The following is an 18,779-nucleotide window of genomic DNA, read 5'->3' on the forward strand; positions in this document are numbered from 1 at the left end:
ATGATAATCTGTGCCTTCCATCTATAACATCACCCCAATTCAGCAGTAAGTAGTTTGATGACTACATCACCCCTCCTCCCATAGATATGGAGGGTAAAATTGACAGTGGGGAATATGTAATGGAGAAAATGGCCTGAAAAGGGGTAAAAATGTTTTCTGTCTCTTCAAAACCCCCTTACCCTTTTTGAGAACTAAAACCTATATCCCTCCCTCAGGCCAGTGGTCAGGAGGGGCAGGAGAGTGTCTTTTGTTCTTTGTGCCACAGGAGATGGCTCAAGGGAATTGTCCAGGTGGAGGTCATAAGATTGTCTTAGCCGAAGATGGAATGAATCAGAACTTTTAAAAGCTCTGTACTGCTGCTCAGAAGTGGGACATTGGTACTTTGAGACAGGAGTCTGCCAACTTCCTCATTTGCCAGAAAATTAGTAAACTCCTCTTTCCTTCTCCTCAAACTACTTGTCCTCATTCTTTTGATGCAGCCTCAGGGACAAGCACCAGACTTTCAGTAATAAAGGTAATCACTAACCCCATGGGCATATAATATTAAAAGGACTGTACTGAATTTAATGATTTGCATTCTTTATTATCAAAACTATTAATTGAATGCATAGAGTTTCTTAACAAAAAAGAAAATGAAAAGGCAAGGCATAGACTGGAACAAAATATTTTCAAAGCCTACTCTGATAAAGGGTTTGTATTCAGAATATGTTAAAAAAATTCCAATTCAACAATAATTAATTGAATAAAAATCAACAAAAGATTTGAGCAGACACTTCAACAAATAAAAATGGAAAATAAGATACTAAACATTATTATTCATTAGGGAAATGCAAATTATATCTACAATGAGTTATAACTACATACCCACTAGAAGAGCTAAAATTAAAAAGACTGACCATTACAAAGTGTCAGCATGGATGTTGAGCAAATGGAACTCTTCAACATTGCTAAGTGAGAGTGCAAAATGACACATCCACTTGAAAAAGAGTTGGGCAATTTCTTATAAAGTTACATATACAATAACCATAAAACTCAGCAATCCCACTAATAGGTCTTGACCTAGGAGAGAAAAAAATATGTTAATGATAAACACTTTCTTATTTTTTAAAATCCCATAACCTGACACCCCTTTTTAAAATAAAATGGAAATTAGTCCTTAGATATAAATACTAAAATAATTTACAATGAAATTAATTTATGTCTGGGGTTGCTTCAAAATAACCCAGGATGGAGAAATTGCTGAGAAAGATTACCAATGGATTTAATATTGTTTTAATTGGTGAGATGTACATAGGAGTTTATATTCTTATTCCCTCTACTTTTGTCTGTGTTTTTTAAGAGCAAAAAAATAGACTATGAGGGCAAATTCCTAAATTACCTCCTTTTTAATCTGGATACCAAAATAATGCCAACTGAGGTGTTCCTAATCTTTCAGCAGCAAGTGCCAAAGACTATAAACGTTGAAGAAGTATTACCACCAAATTGTTCTAGTTGAATTACCCTCCTTCTCAACCTCTTGAAATGGGGGAGTAGGTCCTCTAAAGCTAGCTGAGGCTTAAAGTTTTGAGAAATTATATCTATTCACCTCCACTTTTTAACTTTATTCCAAAAATAACGAAAGTTACAGTTAGTAGAGAAAATACTTTTGCTATTAAGGTGAATGTGATTCTTTTCCAGGATAACAACCCATTCCCTGTGGCAGGGGTGGGGGGGTCCCGTGTAAATTGGTTCTGGTCGACATTAACTATTTCATCAGAGAGTAGAAGTACAGTTCAGTACGCTCAAGATTCAAATCTTGGAGACACTGGCTCAAAAGGTCCTAGCACTCATGACTACGATCCTACCAAAATAGGCAGGAGCAACTACAAACATAGGAGCTCATCCAGTGAGGCTTTTTTCAACCAACATTTTGAATTTCAAATCACTTATCTCAAGAACACACAATCATTAAGTTGGTGCTATATTCTGTATACTAAGTACCAGGAGGCCCAAAAGTCACTTCCTTTTAGCAAAATCTCAACTAGAGTTGATAAAATTTATCTGGAGGTGAAAGCAGATATTTACTTATTGTCTATAAGATGCAGATGAGATATTGAAAGATCTTAAATGTCATGCTAAAGGGTCTGGGACTAATTTTGAAGTAATACTAATAATTGATAATAATCCTTATCATCAATTAATATTTCTTAACTGGTATGTTCCCAAGATACTTCATTTGATCATTTTATAATTAGCCAACATCTTTAAATGCCACAAAGACTTAGGCATAATAATTATTGTTTTTCTTATTATATTTAAATGCATGAAAACACATACAAAACCCATACAGGGACTGGCAGGTACCATTCTGCATGTCCATGTTGGTAGGCATTCGAACTTCATTAACTTTTTTGTAGACAGTGCATTATACATAGAAAATGCCTCAACATTTATTGAGTTCTATACTAAAGGAGAAGAAGAATGGCACCAGTTGTTTTTCTGGGCAATCTAAAATTAATCTGTACTTTAATGAAATGTACTATATGGTTTGAGACAATACCCTATCCTTGAGTAAGACTGAATTGCCTAAGTGCAAACTTGCTTTGGAAGCAAAGACAGGATTAGAATATAAAATTAGGTTATCATTTGCAAAATAGATAATCAGTATTTTAAAAACTAACAAGTCACTGCATAATGAAATCTCACATTCTGAGAACTGTTTACCCAGTTAGTTAATTAACCATCCAGGCCCTCTGTCACTATTTTTCTAGCCATTTTATTATTAACCAATATCTTTTAACAGGAAATGGAGAAAGAAATAAAAAGAAATGAAACATAATATATGTAACTATTGTCAGTAGCTGGGGGGCCACAGGTTGGTATCAGAGAATATCGTGTTAATAGGATCTATTAAAGACTAATAATTTTCTATCTTTGAATTTGTACCTATGTTTTCTCAACCCAAATACCACAGACAATTGAAAGTTAGCTATATAAAAAAGGAAAATTAACCAAAAATTTTCTCCAACTCAATGTAAGATACAAAATCTTTTAATTATACTCAAATATTTTTAAGAAACAAAATCCCTAGCCAGACACTTCTGCTAATGATAAGCCCTTCCTCTCCCAGGATTTTGTTTGTTTTGGAACTCCTAATGTGACATTCCCTTGTTTTTAGTTCTAAGAAAACAATGGAGGATGCATATTAACCCTTGCAATGATTGTGAGTACTAGAACCATCCTCTCCCTCCATAGCTGACGTAGCTCAGTAATAAATATTTTCTTCTCAGTCCTTTTCTGTTCAACAAGCAGGTAGAAATTTGTTCTTCTGTTGAAACATTCAAGACATCATTTATTATTTTGTCTCTTGCCTTCATCTTGTCTACCATTCTTGTAGAGGATTTAAAGTTGAAACATCTTGACAACTTTATGCACCTCTATACTCTGTGCTTCTTACAGGCGCTGACCTTCTCTGTACAACTGTTCAGGTGGCCAGATGACCTTTAATACATGGTAAACTTTCTCCTATTTTGAAAGCCGACACTGGCTTCTTTTCTGGAACCTACACTTTCACATAGGTAATATATAAATGTATAAGTTTGTGAATGCCCTTTAAATCCAGCTGACAGAAAATATCAGTTTATAAATAAAATTACCATGCTCATTTCATTTTCCTTTATGTGAAATCTACTCTAAGAGGAAATAGTGAGTCTTGCTCAGTAAAAATCCAAGAATAAAATGTACACAATTCTTTGGTCTAATGAAAGTATCTTAAATGGGTAATAAGGCATAAGAAGTGAAAAAAACAACACAGGTCATTGAATCAAATGATCAACTAAGGAGTTCTCTCTAAAGCAACAGTCAACACCCTGAATGCACTTACGGAGTTGTCAAGAAACAGGGATTTCAGCAGGATCCTTTCTGCTTAAACAAGTTGAAGTTCAATGAAACTGATATGAAACTCAAAGCCATATCAGTGACATTCTACCATGGAGAAAATAACATTTTTACAGGATTGAGGTTCTTGTTCAGTGAAGTTGTAGTCAAGGCATCAAATGCTTGGTTGCTTTAACAAAATAACCTAAAGATAAATAGGAGTTATAATTGAAATGTTTAAAAGAAAAGTGTTTTAAACATACTGTATCTGAGATTATGCCTTCATTAAACCCTGTTGAGAGTGCCTTGATTTAGTAAATTAACTCATCCTTGATTTCATGATGTAGTCTACAATTATACCATCAGTCATAGATGATCTAATCTCACTGTTTAGATTCTTATTCTTTTTCTTCATTGGAGTTTCCCAATTAAACTTAAAGTATTTAATTATTTTTTTCTAGAATATCAAGATGTTAAAAACTAGATATCCTACCTCAGAACTATCCTAGCACTGAGCATTTGGGACAACACAGAATAAAGCTCTCTGAACATAAATGACCCATAATTTTCCAACAACTTTTCACTGCCTCAAAGGAACAAAGTAAAAGTTTCACCAAAATAGGCAATTCTAAAGCACTCAGATATACTGAAATTTTTATATAAGAGTTTCTAAAGTCATCAGCCACTGCATAGTCAAAAGTTTCTCCTTCCAGATGATCCAGAGTAAGATGGTAGACCAAAGACATCAACAGCCAGAGCAACTCTGTTACAAGGAGAAGTTGTAGATGAAAGAGAAAAAACAGACAGACAGACATAGAATGGAAGAGAGTCTGAAGGAAGGGTGCCTGAACCTACAGGAGACTCCACAGGAAGAGAATGCAGAGAACTAGAAGGAGAAAGGCATCAACAGGGATTAAGCTCCGAAAGGCTCCGAGACCAGTGAGAAGGGTAGGTGGATCAGTCAACATCCCCCTCCCTCACATCTTGGACTGTTCGTGGGAATCCTGAGCTACTGGAGAGATCTTCTGCTGATGTGAGCCCAGAGACCACTGCCGCCAGTGAGTGGAGAGCTTCTTGAGGACAGAGAACCAGGCTCCCAATCCCCCTAGGGTGCCCCTATCCCCACAGATCTGAGCCAGATGGCAGGTACTGTATTGTTTCTCTACCAGTAGGTCCTCCCCAGGGGGCCTCAACTGTCAGGTTCTGTCTTGCTCATCCCCCCACAGACATTTCCCAGTTCTAGCCCAGATTGGAGGAACTACAGGAATCCAGTGGGTCCTGGGTGGTCTGCATGGCTCCAGAGCCCCATCACTCTGGGCAGACTGCCTCCTGGAGAGAGAGTTAGAGACAACCAGACGGCAGACTTTCCTCCATCTAGACTCTTTTTCTCCCCTTTCCCTCCCCATCTGCAGCTACAGAGAGCCACCACACGGAGGCTTCCTCAGGGAATGGAACTCATACCTTTCCTTTTGGGGTCCTGAAGCAGACTGAGGGGTGCTCAGACTGTGAGCTCCTTGCCTGCCAGCCCTCCCTGGTGCTACTTGCCTGGTGACTCCAAGAGAGTGTAACACACCCCAAGGTAGAGGGACATTGAACCAACTTGGGAACCCTGTGAGAGACTAGGAACCAGTATCCTGGTGGTGCCTTATTGCTTTGTTTTACCTCTTGTGTTATTGTTTTATATGAGCTCTGAGCTTTAGCTTTTGAGTGGTTTTACACCAGTGCGTGTCTGTTACACTGATCCACTTATAATGCAGTTCTGAGTATTTCCTGAAGGGTAGGTCTGGTCTTGACAAATTCCCTCAGTGTTTGTTTGTCTGGTAAAGTCTTTGTTTCTTCTTCATATATGAAACTTAGTTTTCCAGGATATGAAATTCTAAACTGACAATTATTCTGTTTAAGAAGACTGAAGACAGGGCCCCAATCCCTTCTGGCTTGTAAGGTCTCCATTGAGAAATCTGCAGTTAGCCTCATGGGTTTTCCTTTGTAAGTTACCTGGTGTTTTCACCTTATGGCTCACAGGAGTTCCTCCTTCATGTTACTTTGGCCAGTCTAATGTCTATGAGAATTGGTGATTGCCTCTTTGCAATAAATTTCCCAGGTGTTTGTTGATCTTCTGGTACCTGGATATCTAAATCTCTAGCAAGACCAGGGAAGTTTTCCTCAATTATTCCCTCAAATAGGTTTTCCAGCCCTTGTGTATTTTCTTCTTCACCCTCAGGGATGCCTATGATTCTTACATTTGGCCATTTTACATAATCCCATATTTCTTGTAGGCGTAGTTCATTCCTCTTAATTCTTTGTTATTTTTTACCTACTAAGTTAATTCAAAAGAACAGTCTTCAAGCTATAAGATTCTTTCTTCTGCCTATGTTGTCTACTCTTAAAACTTTCCACTCTGTTTTGTATTTTCTTAAATAAATTTTTCATTTCCAGAAGTTCTATTTGTTTTCTTTTTAGTATGTTATTTTCTTTAGTTAATTTTTCTTTCATTTCCTGAATTGTCTTTCTTCAAGTTGGTTTTCCATTTTCTCTTGGATTTTATTGGGCTTCCTTACAATCCATATTTGGAATTTTATCGGTCATTTCAGTATTTTATTTTGGTTGGGATCCATTACTAGAGAGCTGGTGTTCCCCTTTGTGGATGTCATTTTGCTCTAATTTTTTATAGTTCCATAGAGTTTGCACTGATTCTTTCTTATCTAGGGCAGCTGTCACTTCTTATTTTGGGATTTTCTTTTGTTTAGATGGGGCTTTGTCCCCCCTCGCTCATAACGGTGTGTCTGTAACACATGCTGGGTAAGTATCTTTGGCTTTGCTTGTGGGTGCTTTGATGGTGTTCTAGGTTCTGGATGGATGCTTTGGTTATAGATATCCTTAGTGTGGTGGTTTTCTTAGTTTTTTGTTTGTAGGCTGTAGCAGTGGTGAGCTATATGTGTGGGCAGATTCCCTGTCTCTCAATGATGAGGGAGGATGGAAGTCTTTGGAATCCTTTTCTCTTTTCCCAGCTCTGTGGTCTTCTTAATGGTGTGAATTGTATTGGCATTCCAGGTTTAATCTCTGAGACAGTAGGTGATGCTTGTCATTAAGACTCAACCACAACCTGTATGATTGAGTCAGTAAATGTAAAGGGCTGTGCAAGTTGACCTCCTTGTCAGTGGGTGATACTTGCCAGAAGGAACAAGCTGCAGTGTTGTTTTTAGGTCCTGTGAGCAGCTCTAGCCCCTCAGAGCAAGCACTCAAATGCCCCAGGTGGTGGCCAGGGCCCTGGAACTGCATAATCTCCTGGAGCAGTGACATACCACGGGGGTTTAGGGACTGACACAGTCAGCCCCAGCAAGGAGAAGTATTTTACCATTGACATTGTTTAAAATTGCAGGCTCACAACAATTATAAGCAGCACATTGGCCTGCCCCCTGCACCCTGGGCAGACCTCTCCCCCGCCAGCCTCCAGGTAGCCACAGCTCTAGCGGGGTCCTGAGAGGGCTTCACATGGGAATTCACCAATAAATCATTCCTGGTTCTACATGGCCAAGAGTGGATGAGGGCATAATGAATTCATGAAATGACCTCTAGTATTTTTCAAATGTGGACGCTGTTTGTAAGGTGTTTTAGTCTTTGTGGGAAAAAAAAAAAAAGTGAAGTCAAAAAAAAGGACCATAGTTTTTCCCTAATTTACCAAGTGTCAAGACATTTTATTATTTTTAAAACCAATGGTAGGATACTGCTCATACACTGTCCCAATGTTATCTTTATTGACTTGTCTTTGCTTCAGAAACTATGTATATCCTAAGTTTGGGATTTTCTGTGTGTTCTGTATATATATGTTTCCTTAAGAACTGGATATTGTATTTCTAATTTCATGACCTTTGTCTGAAGAAACCATAAAGCACAGTGTTCTTCCCACACACACACCTCATCCCAGTGCCAAGGTCACTGCCTAAGAGTTGGAAGCGTGGGGCTCCAGCTCTTGCTCTGCTACATATATGACCTTGGAAAAGCCACTTTATGTCTCAGTCTAGCTTTTCAGCCTTAAATGGCAAGTTCCCAGTGACATTATTTCTAACATTCTTATGATTCTATGACAATTAAAACTCCAAAGAGCCAACTTTCAGTTTCTCAAAGACATATTTTCTAGCTTGCCTCATGCTACCTCATGCTTTTACTTATCTTTTCCTGCCTACTATTAACCAGGCCATTTGTTAAAACCCAGTCACAAAAAGGTAAAGCCCTGAAAAGCCTAGGCCACCAAACTTGAAAACTTCATATCTGTTCCTCTCTGAGTTTCCCATCAGACACAGTAACTGCTTGGAGGCTCCTGGATTCCTTGGTGTGATAAGCAGCACCCTGCACGTGCTGTGTTCTCTTCCATGGCATTGCCACTTACAGAGCTATGACAGCAATAATGTATCTTGGTTTCTACACTGGAAAATATATGTGCCATAGTAGGAAATTAAATGAAAATTTTAATAAATATGCTTAAGTTTATAGTCATTCATTATTTAAAGCTTAAGATAAACCTATAGCAAAATTAAACTACTCTGAGTGACAAAAGAAAAATCACTACAAATTCCATATTGTAGAATCCTGCCATAACATCTAACATCTGAACATTTGCTATGTTGTTTTCCTGCCTTAGAAAATACAAAGAAATAGGTCTCCTTATTGGGTTGCATCACTAACACATCCTCGGGGAGCTATAGACAGGGCATGTTAATATCACAGTCAGAAAGTGAAGACCTGAATCCCCCATGCTAAGATGTGAAAATAGTTTATAGTCCTTTTCTTCCGCATGGAATCCCTCATCGAGAGATCTTTTGAAATGACAACATGGCTACGCATTTTGAGAGCTCACTTACCAGGACTGTATGTTGTCTTATGATATAATGAACTATTATTATTTTATTTCACTGTTATTTTTATCTAATTAAGTCAGTTAACCTTCTGTTCTCTCACATAGCATCTATAACTTTGAAGTTGCTGTTTTCACACTAAGAAAGAGGAGAAAAGAGCAAGCTGCCAACACGTGTGATCCCTGAGCCAGGCTGACTTTCTCCTGCAGAGAAGCAATATGCTGGGCCGAAAGGAAGACTCCACGCCATATGTCCTCAGTTGAAATCCACTACCCAGGAAACGCTGGGCAATTGGCTTACCCTCTATGCCTCTACCCTATAAAATAAGAATAATATAGGTATTGACCTCACAGGGTGGTACTAAGGAGTGAATGAGTCAGTGGCACTGGGCCTTGTACACTGGGCACGACATATAAGCATTTACCCGCGTCTTCCTCACTGGCCCATGCTGCAGCGCTCTGGGATGCCTTAACTCATCAAATGTGATGAGTGCACTCTTTCCCCTCGAACTCATAGGGAAAACGGGGAATTTCCTTCATAAAATTTGCATAGGTAATTACATATGCATTTGTGTGACAGTTTGTTTAAAGTCTGCCTTCCTCCCAAGTGTAACTTTTGAGGTCAGGAACTCTTTTTTTCCTCACTGCATAACTGCCTGTATGTCAATGCTCACAACTGATGCTCAATAGATGTTTGTTGAACACTGAGTGAATAAATGATAAGCCTAACAGAAGAAAAAGTATCCAATTTTTAAAATCGTTATAGAAACTTGTGTTTATTAAGTCTCCATGTTTCAAGTCAGTTCCTTATCTGTTGTATCATATTACAACATCAAATCTCAATTTAGCTTGAAACCTTAGAGGTATGCTTTTACATATTTCCTTTCAAAGTGGTTCTTCAGAAACCATATTGCAGAAGTTAATCATGTCTTCTAGAGAACTACATAAATAAATGATAGGATCTCTGAGATTACCTCATTTCTTTCTTCTTAGGCATTATAGATACCATGAATGAAAATCTAATCAAATTGAATCAGTCAGTAGTAAATACAGTGTTCCCAGAATGAAACTTCTTAGAAGATGATGCAGGACTTTGAAACTCAGTGTATTTTCCTTTAGGAAGCAGAGAAAAAACTCTAGTAAGTTCAGTGTACCCTAATGATACTGTTATTTTGGCTTAGGGAATGCAGTTCATAATGAGGATGTACTTGCAGACCAAGAAAATGATGTTTAGTGGTGAGTATGCATTCGACTTTGCATATTACTAGGTATCTTATTACTATCTTCCTATAAGAAAATTAGTACCTTCAGAGGGCAATGACCAGATGGCTAACATTATAAAAAGCACTTTGAACCACTCTGGGAGAGGCATTATACAACAGTATTATTCAAATCATTCAAAATACACTTAGAAGATCTTATAAAACTTCAGGCCACAGGAAAGCAAATAAGTTTGGCAAAGGCTCTGTTGAGTGAGCAACTTCAGGATACATCACTGAACCTGTTTTTTATTCAATTCATTCAAATATACAACCTAGTTATGCATTTTCATATTTATTTTAACCTTACTACCTTACTACTCAAAGTGTGGCCTGCAGGCCAATAGCTTAGGCCTCACCTGGGAGCTTGTTAGAAATGCAGCCTGTAAGACGACACCTGCTGTACTGAATAAGAATCGGCAGTTTAACAAGATCCCCAGGTGATTTGTATGCACGTTAAATTTTAAGAAGCACTGCAGTAAATAGTTTACTCAAAGCCATGAGAATTAAATGGAGAATTTCAGTGCAAAGAAGAAATATAGTGCTTTTGAAAAAAGCACATTTGTTAAACAAAGTACAGGAGGTGGTCATGTAGCTGCCAGTGGCAGTGGAGTCAGACAGACTTAATCTCCAGCTCTGCCTCACTGGCTGTGTGCATCAAACATTGTTTGTCCCCACCTCACACTGTCTTGGCTTGCCTTTACGCTCCAGCCATTGGTGTGGTAACCAACACTGTATATCTGTAACCTGACAGTACTTCACCTCAGCGGCTGCAGGTAGTGGTCACTTTCCACCATGAGTTTCTCTGATGCCTTTGGGAACCTGTTCAGTCATTCTGACCCATCTACTCCCCTTGAAAATTCTTCTCCCATGGGACAACCCTTGACCAACCATAAATGACGGCTGCAGTCAATTCTGAGGTGCAGTCTGCAAGACTTCTCAGAAGTGTTCCCAGCAGGGTAAGCCCCATCTGCCAATAGCAGTAATTAGGAACTGTGGCTTTCTTCTAACAAGTGGAATATGCAAAGCTAATAGACTATCACTCTTGTGATAACATTACATTATACACAACTCTCTCTCTTGCTAACAGACTCATTCTAGAGATTCTTTGTCCTTAGCTGACTCTGAAGAATTAAGTGGCCATGTTGAAAAACCCACATGGCAAGGAGCCGAGGGTAGCCTCTAGGAACTGGGCGTGGCCTCCAGCCAACAGCCAGCAACAAGCCAGGGACTTCGACCACATAGCCTCAGGCAATTTAACTCTACCAACAAAACAAGTGAGCCTGAAAGCAGATTCTTCCCCAGTTGAGCCTCTGGACGAGAATGCAGCCTGGTGACAACTTGGGGATGCAGCTAAGCCATGCCCTGTGTCCTAACCAGAGAAACTGTGAGATAATAAATGTGTGCTGTGTTCAGCTGCTAGGTGTATTGTAATTTCTTATGCAGCAATAGAAAACTAGTATACCCTAGTATACTCGCATTGGACTGCAAGCTCCACGAGTGCCATGCCTAATAGAGTGACACAAACAGTTGTTTAATAAATGTTATATGTATAAAAATATATCTCCAAGTTTCCTGAATCAGAATTCACGGTACTTATGTCTAAAAGTATATTCTGCCAGCACTAATATGGTATAAGAAGCAATAACCATATATTAAATCTCTATTATCTGGCTACATATGTAAAAATTATAACACAAATAAAATAGGCAATCAAAAAGGAAATAAACTCAGAAATAATTTTTGTTTCTAATACCCCTAAGTGTCTGACCAAGATTTGCTTCAATATTTTGTCTTGAGTTTTAATGCTCCAGGCACGAATCATGAAAAGACAGTTAACATACATTTCATTCTGGGCTGTTTTCCTACGCCTTTTAAAAAATGGTTGAGAGCATACTATACATAAAATTTCTATCTGGGTTATTTTACCTAATATCCTATCATGAGCGTATTCTTTGTCATTATAAATCAGCCATTTCAAAGACACACTGGAAACATTAGGCCTCGCATGATTTCAGTAATGTTTTCCCAGCATTCTCTGTCTGATGTTATCTTATGTAAACAGCCGGTCACACTGAACAGGTGTGGCGCAGCTGACTTCTGCTCTGCTACAGCCAACTATGTCCAGGTTTCCTCATTTTAGTCACATCTCTTTCCCCGCATCAGTGTTGAGTCAGTTTTCCAGATGAAACCACAACAAACTGAACAAAACATCATGACACTCTAGTTTATAATAAACTCAAATCCTCTTCTAAAACTCTTTGCCAAGGCCTGTGATAACTACTGCAACAACTTGATGCTAAGTTGTTTTATATACATATATAAAACATTGGTAATTTGACCATGGACACTTCCTGGATGAATTTTTCATTTTCTCACTTCATTGCCTTCATCTCGCCCAGGATAGATTTCCCATCCAGATGCCATATTAAACGTGTGCCAATAACTAGTACAAGTTGGGTTCAAAAACCGCTTACTTATATTGTTATCTCGTTTACTTAGTGCTCTCTTAAAAGGCTACTGACAGAAGTGATTAATTATGCTGGAAGGAGCAGGGAAGATAAAAATAAAACAGACACAAAGTAAAAGCTACTAGTTACTTTTAAAACAATCAGAATCTATAGATACTTGGATTGGCAAGTCTAATTATTTATTTTTCTTTATTTAAGGGACTATAAACCTTTCTAACCAGAAAGAATCTACTCTTACTGAAGATCTGCAGAAAGAGAAACTCTTAAACCTCCTTCAGGAATAAAATTACATGCCTGTTTTGTTGTTTCTTTTGGTCCTAATTGACCAGGAATGTCTTTTCTCAAATATCTCAAAGTTGTTTGTGCATTTGTTTTTATCAAAACCCATTCCTCTTATTTTATTTCCAAAAGACATTGAGGACAACAGCTAATACACAGTCGGCCCTCTGTATCCATGGGCTCTGCATCAGTCGCTTCAACCAACTGCAGGAGGAAAATAGGAAAAAAATCGCATCTGTACTGAACATGTACAGATTTTTTTCTTGTCATTATTCCCTAAACAATACAGTATAACTATTTATTAGCATTTACATTGTATTAGGTATTATAAGTAATCTAGAGAGGATTGTGTAGGTTATATGCAAACACTATGCCACTTTATATCAAGGACTTGAACCTGGTGGATTTTGGTATCTGTAGGGTGTCCTGGAACCAATTCCCTGCAGATATTGAGGGACAACTGTATTTGAAAATGATAATCAAGTCATCACTTCCAAGCCTGGCGGAATCCAACTTTTCATCTACTTTGTATCTGCACCCCCACAGCTGAATGTGTCTATAGAAAAACATATAATTGTGTTGATTGATCTCACTTTAAATTCATGACAACCAATTTGCTAATAAGGCTGAGCCCTCCATATGAGCACTAGAAGCAATTCCATCTCTCCTGCTTGGGGATATCACTCCCACAACACCACCCCCCTACGTTATTAATTTTCCCATCTGTACTTGACATGCAATATTTCTACCACTTTTCATTCATGATCCCACTTCCCTGTCCTGTTATGGCCCCATGTCCACACCTTGAAACAGGTGAATATACTCGCTCTGTTCAATTTCTCTCTTCTTGTCCTTACTTCAACCCACTGCAGATTATGCTTTTGCTCCATCAAAACTGCTCTTGCCAGGCTCTCCAATGATCTCCACAATGTGAATTTATGTTCCTCATCTTACTTAGCAACCTTTAATATGGTTGAACATTATTTCCTCCTCGAAACACTTTCTTCACTTGACTTCCAGGACATCACACCTTCCCAGTGCTCTCTCTCAGTCTCAGTGTTGGCTGGTTCCTTTATTCCCCAGCTTTCTAATGTGGGGGTACTCCCAGGCTTACTTGCCCTGTAACTTCTCTTTCCTATTATCTGTCTATATGTCTATCTTCATCTCTCTATCATAATTCCCATTCAAGTCAGAACAGGCTAAGTCATGATGTGATAACACCACCCCCCAAATCTCAGCAGCTTCAAAAAAGTTTCTCAGGCTGGGCGCGGTGGCTCACGCCTGTAATCCTAGCACTTGGGAAGCCAAAGCAGGTGGATTGTTTGAGTTCAGGAGTTCAAGACCAGCCTGAGCAAGAGCGAGACCCCATCTCTACTAAAAATAGAAAGAAATGATCTGGACAACTAAAAATATATATAGAAAAAATTAGCCGGGTATGGTGGCACATGCCTGTAGTCCCAGCTACTCGGGAGGCTGAGGTAGGAGGATTGCTTAAGCCCAGGAGTTTCAGGTTGCTGTGAGCTAGGCTGACACCGCAACACTCTAGCCAGGGCAAAAGAGCGAGACTCTGTCTCCAAAAAAAAAAGTTTCTCACTCATGTTACCTGTCAATTTGGCTTGCTTGGGGGTTCTGCCCACATTGTCCTCTCTCTGGGACACAAAGTTGACAGAGCAGCTACCATTTAAAGCATTGCCAGTTGCTGCAGCAGAGGCAAAGAATGTGACAAATTGTACATTGATTACTAAAGCTTCCATCCAAAGTAACATATCATTTCCACTTGATTTTAATTGAACATAACAAGTCATATGGCCATCATGAGTATAAAAGTACAATTCCAACATAAAACCATATTAGAAGGGGAAATGGAAATATTTGATGAATGGTTCCCAAAACTTCTAAATTCATACCTTCTGCCTAAGCTTTCTCCTAAACTCTAGATTCATATATCTAACCCTCTGCTCAACATTTCCACTTAGATACCTAATTGAAATCTCAAAACTGAGCTCCTAATCTTCTCCCCATTCCAAACCAAACCTTCTCCTCCCACAGTTTTTCTATCTCAGTTCATGGCAACTCTATGACCTCCATATATAAGCTCCATAAGGGTTTATTGCTGTATCTCCCAATGCCAAACAAAATCTGTGGCAAAAAGTAGATTGAACAAATGAGTTAATGAATAAATATTGTGTTTTTGTCTCAGTTCACTCTCTGATTTTTCTGCATCTTTAAAAAGTGGTGAAATAAAACAGACACTTCACTCAGAAAACTGATTCTAACTAATTGAATATAGTGGTCAACAACTTAGCTCTCAAACATCTGGAGCCTGTTACTATAGCCCCAGATGTGTTGAGATTCCTGCATTCTCTGCCTCCCCTACCCCACAGTTAGCTTCCTTTAGAGACAAATGCTAGCCTAGTAGTTCACTGATATTCTGTGAGCCTCATAACTGAGTTTGAGCCTTCACTACCTACATCCCTCTCTCTTCATTCCACATGTTTATTCTCTCTCTACATGTGTACATAGACCTTTCAGAGAGCCATGGAATACATCACACTCTTTAAGCAGGTTGCCCTGTGATCTCCATTAGACATTTCCAGGGCTACAAATACATGGCAGATTTTTCCTATTTTGGAGCTAATTGCATTTACTTTTGGACTTAAATCGTTTTTTCTCATCAAGCCTCTCAAGTCCATCTCCTCCTCATTCATTAGACAAATGCCATTCCAGGTGTGGAAGTTTGCTTCCTAAAAGCCTGAGATTTTAATGTACTATTTGCAAATTATGTTATTTTCTGCATCTCACTGACATACCAGGTGAGACAGTTGTCAGCTGCAAGCTGACAGTTGCAAACCCAGGGGACCGTAAATCAAGACTCCAAATAAGGAAACACAACAACCCAAACTAAAATTGCTATTCTCAAATATATATATATAGTATTTGCTTCTCTTTTTTAAAAAAATATGATCAGATTATATCTAAATTCTATTATTCCACAGTATCTCTTTTGTAGGTCTGTTTTGGTGATTGAATCAATAGATATATGTAAAGTAAAGTGTTGCTGGGTGTGGTGGCCCACACCTGTAATCTCAGGGACTTGGGAGGCAGAGGTGGAAGGATCACTTGAACCCAGGAATTAGAGGCTGCAGTGAGATATAATCATGCCACTGCACTCTAGCCTGGGCGACAGAGCAAGAATCCACCTCTAAACATATATATATATATGTAAAATATATATATAACATATGTGTGTAAAGTTCTTAAAACAGTACAACTCCATTTAAGTGTGTGTTGCTATTATTTTCTTTTTCTTAAGATTAGTTATTATTTAATAGTCTAAGTGGATACACTCCCTTAAATTATAATCTGAAGTATAATCTTCATGCACTGTTGTTATTAACATTTTACATCTTTGGTTGATTAAAAAATAAGATTTAAATAAACTAAATTCACAGAGAAATTGTGATTACACAATAGATATATCAATGCAGCATGTGAGACAGGGAAATAATTAGGTGTCAAGGACCATATAGATCTAACAATTTTGTCCTATGTCAGAGCACATAATAGAAAAAAAATCCAGGAGAGGCAACACTGAGTCACCTAATAAAAACGACCAAAAGGAACTTGCCCACCTGAGTGGAAGAGAGTCAGACACAGCAGTTTGGGCCCCATAACTGATTGACTGAACAACCTGAAGCCAGTCATGGATCAGCATTTTATTCAAATGTGAATAGAGATGACAGCCCAAAATTTTAGTTACTATAGTGCTAAAACACTCATTTTTCAATGTCAGTCAGAAAACATAAATTCTTTCTTACAGATATGTCTCCAGACACACATAGATATGTCCCAGCCATGACAGGAGAAAGCTCTGATTCCGTCTAGGCTGGGTGGGTAGCCTCGTACTGTTTCCTCACACTGTACCGTGGCCATCCCAACACGGGCCTCCAGAAGGGAGTGTCTCTTCATTTTCATTGAGTGCATGAATTCTGCCAGTTCCTCAATATTCTTATCTTCTGTACTCATTCTCCTTGAAAACCTTTCTAGTCCAAGAAAAATTATTCTGTAACTGTATTCCTCCCACTGGCCCGTCCATCATAGAACAACACATCCTGACTTTGATAGGTAGGGGGAATTGGCTCAAAGTTTACACGCAGGCCCTTGGTTTCAGGAGGGCTAGAGAAAAAAGGACCACAATTCTGAGAGTGAAAGGGCAGAAAATGATTTTTCATTCACAGAACTTGAAGGAAGATGTGATTTTAAAAATAGAGCTAAAAAACAAAAACCAAACAAATAAAAATCGTTGGCCCTCTTGTACGTGTAAAGCTACATATGTTGCAATCCCTAAGGCAACCAAGTTCCTGTTCAGACCTCAGGTTGACCTCTTGTCACTTTTTCTCTACTGAAAATTGCTTTTGATGTTCATTCTCACTGACTTTTACCTTCAACCAGGCTCTTTGATGTGATGTTAGCTATGGCAACCATCAAAAACCCTAGAACAGTGGATATAACCTTTTTTTCATCATGGGTTTCTTTGAGATTTTTATGAAAGCTAAAAACATACATATATTAATATTTGCTAAACCTGCACATATGTAACATCCTTATGCTTGACTAAAAATTAATCTCAAGGGTCTCCTAGCTTTTGCCAAGAAAATTCCTCCAGGTGGGGAAGAGAGCCCCTCACAACTCTTCTACTACAAGTCCTAGGTCAATTAGATTAGTCTGATAATGAAGTGGATTTTTGTGAACCAATAACTGTATTTAAAGCCAAATATCAACAACTCAGAAAAACTATTTTTTCCTTTTTTATTTGGAAATACTCTATAGAGAGATAACTTTTAATTACCACACAGGACTGACGTTTTATTTGTAGTTTGATCACTAGGCAACTCCTTCATTCATGTATTTCACTGATTTTTACTATCATTACATCATTTTGCATAATATTTAACAGTTGTTGTCATCAGGACACTTTCACATTTTAACCAAGTCTCCCTTATAACACTCCTGAGAGGGAGATAAGCTTATTATCTCTTTATGGGTAATCAAGCCAGAGTAGAATAGTTAAATAGCTTTTATAGTGTGGTAGTGAAAGTTGGTATCAATGCTAAATTGATGACTCCCCATCCTAGAATCATCAAACCACACCTCTCTCCTTTACAAAAGTTAGCAGTACTTCCAAATTTGCCCATTCATAAATGATTTAGTAATATCAACTAATGCAAAGTATTTGCATAGCGTCTGAAAATCATTTTCTGACAAAAATCCTCACCAAGCTGAAACTTGTCCTAAATTTAAGATATTAAATTCACACAAACCATCTCCATTTCACCATAAATAATCTCTTGATGCCTCCACCATTGTTATTGTTGCAATTGCACTAGTTAGTTTAAGCTTTAAGATCAGAGTGGCCCCTAGTGGCACACTCTCCTGTTCAGCTTCCAATTTTCAACAGGTACAAGTTGAATACTCATTGATTATTCATTATAACAAAAACCTTATGAATGCAAAGCTTACTACCACCACCTCCCTAGACTTATGTATAGAAAGTCAATTCTTTTGGAATTTGAAATCTCGTATTTTGAAAGTATACAATTCAAAAATGTTGTTGGCAGAATAGAAACTTGTTAATATTTACTGATAATGGAAGTTCTAAAATGGAATATAAAAGTGAGATGTTTCTTCCTAAAAAATCAAGAAATATAAAAGGCATGCTAATAATATGATAATGGCCATCCCAAGACAGTAACTCAAGAATTAACTGTCTGCAAATAATCATCTGTGTAAGCAGTACCTTGACTTTAAAGCTCTTAAAAATGCAAACGTGAAGACAAGGGAGCTAATCATACTAATTAACTCACTGTGCCTTGTAACAAATTAATTTTGAGTAAAGGAACAGGCAACTAGAGAAAAAGGCCAAAATCTCAATTAGTTAATCCGAATAGAACATAAATACTCTCAGAACTCATTTGGCCTTTAGAATAAAAGAGTAGAACCAGGATGGTGGTAGCAGTGATCGCTCCACACTGACAGCCTGGAATTTTTATTTATGGCACTGTT

This window comes from Eulemur rufifrons, chromosome 2 (assembly GCF_041146395.1).
Source record: "Eulemur rufifrons isolate Redbay chromosome 2, OSU_ERuf_1, whole genome shotgun sequence".
In the NCBI taxonomy this organism is placed as follows: Eukaryota; Metazoa; Chordata; class Mammalia; order Primates; family Lemuridae; genus Eulemur; species Eulemur rufifrons.